This window comes from Chiloscyllium plagiosum, chromosome 2 (assembly GCF_004010195.1).
Source record: "Chiloscyllium plagiosum isolate BGI_BamShark_2017 chromosome 2, ASM401019v2, whole genome shotgun sequence".
In the NCBI taxonomy this organism is placed as follows: Eukaryota; Metazoa; Chordata; class Chondrichthyes; order Orectolobiformes; family Hemiscylliidae; genus Chiloscyllium; species Chiloscyllium plagiosum.
In genome coordinates, this window is record NC_057711.1 from 71,806,376 (window position 1) to 71,809,272 (window position 2,897).

Genomic DNA, 2,897 nt, shown 5'->3' on the forward strand with positions numbered 1-2,897 from the left:
CTACCCACCCTTTGTTTAGAACAAACTCGAACAGATGTGGTTTTAAATTGAAAATGTGAAGTAGTCAGAATTACTTTATTTGTTTTCTGTTGACAAGATACATTCCAGTTTGCGCAAATAGTGGTAATATTGATCAGTAGAAAATTGTCTTGTTGAATCCTTTAGTTTCTTTCCAAACATGGTTTCCCCAATATTAGGTCTTATTTCCTTCTGCCCATTGTTTTTGAACAAAAACGTAGACAACAGCAATTTAGACCCTGACAATACTTCTTACAGAAACAAAGACATTTTACAACAGTGAAAACGAGTACATACTGAATAGAAAGGGGATAAAAGGAAAGGCAGGTGAAACAATCAGTGAACTGAGTTGTTAAATATATTTAACGTGCTTTTCAACTTTCCTTTACAGTACCTGTTGATGATCAATCTTGTGCAAAAATATGAAACACTTCATGAATTTGTGTGTCATCCTTACGTGGGGCACATGCTAATCTTCACTGTATCATTCCAATTTTATGATATGTGCTGCAAAAGTGAGCAGGCTGAGATAGATAGGCTAATGTAACACCCCTGTTTAAGAAGGGAAGGAAGGAGACATAAGATGGGAAATTATACGTCGATTGCCGACTCTTAGTTAGACTTTAGAGTCTGTTATTAAGAATGAGATTGCGGTGTACTTGTAGGTGCTTGGTAAAATCAGGCTAAGTCATCACAGCTTCTTCAAGGGATGTCAAGCCTGATAAATCTGTTAGAATTCATTGAGGAGCTAACAAGAAAGTTAGACAAAGGAGAGCCAGTGTATGTGATCTATTTGGATTTACAAATTACTTTTGAAAAGGTGCCACACCAGAAGAAGCATAATACAATAAGAGCCCATGGTGTTAGTGGCAAGGTACTGACATAAGTAGTGGATTGGCTGACTGGCAGAAGGCAGAAGGCAGAGAGTGGGCATAATGGTATCTTTTTCAGGATCGCAACCAGTGACAAGTGGAGTTCCATAGAGGTCAGCGTTGGGACCACAACTATTAACGATCTGGATGAAGGAATTGAGGGCTTGAATGAAAAATTTGCAAATGATACAAAGATAGTTGGAAGGACAGATGGTGTTGAGGAAGTGGGTGGGCTGCAGAAGAACTTGGATAAACTAGGAGAGTGGGCAATGAAATACCAGATAGAATACAATGTGGGAAAGTATGTGATTATGCATTTTGTAGGAAGAATACAGGCATAGAATATTTTCTAAATGGAAATCTGAGGCAGAGAGGAAGGAGGAAGTCCTAGTTCAGGATTCTCTTAAGATTAGCAGGCTGACCCAGTTGGCAATTAGGAAGGCTATGCAATGTTGGCGTTCATTTCAAGAGGGTTTGAATACACGAACAAGGATGTACTGCTGAGGTTGTATAAGGATCTGTTCAGACTGCATTTGGAGCAATTTTGGGCCCCATATCTAAGGAAGGACGTGCTGGTTTTGGAGGGGGTCCAGAGGTGGTTTACACAACTGATCCCAGGATGAAGGGCTTGTCATATGGGGAGCGGTTGAAGACTCTGGATCTGCAATCTATGAAAGTTAGAAGGATACTGGGGTATTTCAATCAAACTTGCAGAATGTTGATAGACCTGGATAGAATGGATTAGGAGAAGCTGTTTCAACTAGAAGGGAAGTTGAGGATTCTAGGGCACACCCTCAGATTGAAGGAATCACTGTTTAGAACTGAAATGAGGAGGAATTTCTTCAGCTATAGAGTGAGTGAATCTATGGAACTCATTGCTACAGAATGTTGTGGAGGCCAAGCCGTTGAGTGTATTTAAGCCAGGGAAAACTAGGTCTTTGATTAGTAAGAGGTTCAAGAATTATGGGGAGAAGGCAGAAGAATGAACTGAGAAACATATCAGCCATGATTGAATAGTGGAGCAGAATCAATACACCAAACAAGCTAATTCTGCTCCTACATCTTATGGTCTTAGTATTTTTAGTCAGTAAAGGAATAAAGGGTTATGGGGAAAAGGCATAAAAGTGAAATTGCTGATTGCCAGATCAGTCATAATCTCATTGAAAGGTGGAGCAGAATCAATGGGATGAATGGCCCATTTCTACTCCTACATTTTATGATCTTATGGTCTTATAAAGGCCAGTGAAAGTCTTTTAAATACAGGAGTGTAAGTAAACAAAATAGCTGACCTGATAAGTAGCAGAGGAGTTCCCAAGTGTTTTGACCCTGCTCTGCATTTGCTTCAAACCTAAAATCTCGGCTGTTCGGCCCATCAAGTACACTCCACAGCTTTCCTCTTTGCCTCTCCAAGTGGAGATAATTCTGTCCCTCAGAATTTTTTTCTAGTAATTTTCCAGCCACAAAAGTCCAACTCTCTGGCCTGTGACTTCCTGGTTTATCTCTACCATCTTTTTAAATAATGCAACCACATGAGTTGTCTTCTGGAACCTCTCCTGTGGCCAGAGATGATTTGAAAATTAATGTCAGAGCTTTGCTTCTCATAGCAGCCTGGGATACATCTCATCTGAGCCTGGGGAGTTATTCACTTTCAAGCCTGCTAAAACTGTTAATACCTTCTGCTAATTTGAACAAATACAACACAGTTCCACTTCCTGATTTCCATTCCTGCAACATGCTGGCAAGAGCGAATAAAGAAGCAAAGTATTTATTAAAACCACAGTTTTGTTTTCTGGCTCCACATACAGATGCTTTGGTCCTTAGTGGCCCCTAGTCTTTCCCTTGTTATTCTCTTGCTCCAAATATACTTCGAAAATGCCTGTGGGTTTTAGGAACATACGAAAAGGAGGAGACCATTAGTTTCTTGAGCCTGTTCCATTATTTAATGAAATCATGACTGAGCTGTGGCTGATCCTTTGGCCGATATCCCTTAATCCTTTTGCTTAACAA

At 40.0% G+C, this 2,897-nt stretch overlaps 1 non-coding gene across 1 annotated transcript; it reads right to left on the reverse strand.

Annotated features, from left to right (window-relative positions):
- Window positions 1–434: 434 nt before the first annotated feature.
- LOC122539723 lies at window positions 435–541 on the reverse strand. Its single transcript, XR_006309163.1, has one exon. It is a non-coding gene; the product is annotated as a U6 spliceosomal RNA (small nuclear RNA).
- Between the last annotated feature and the right edge of the window lie 2,356 nt (window positions 542–2,897).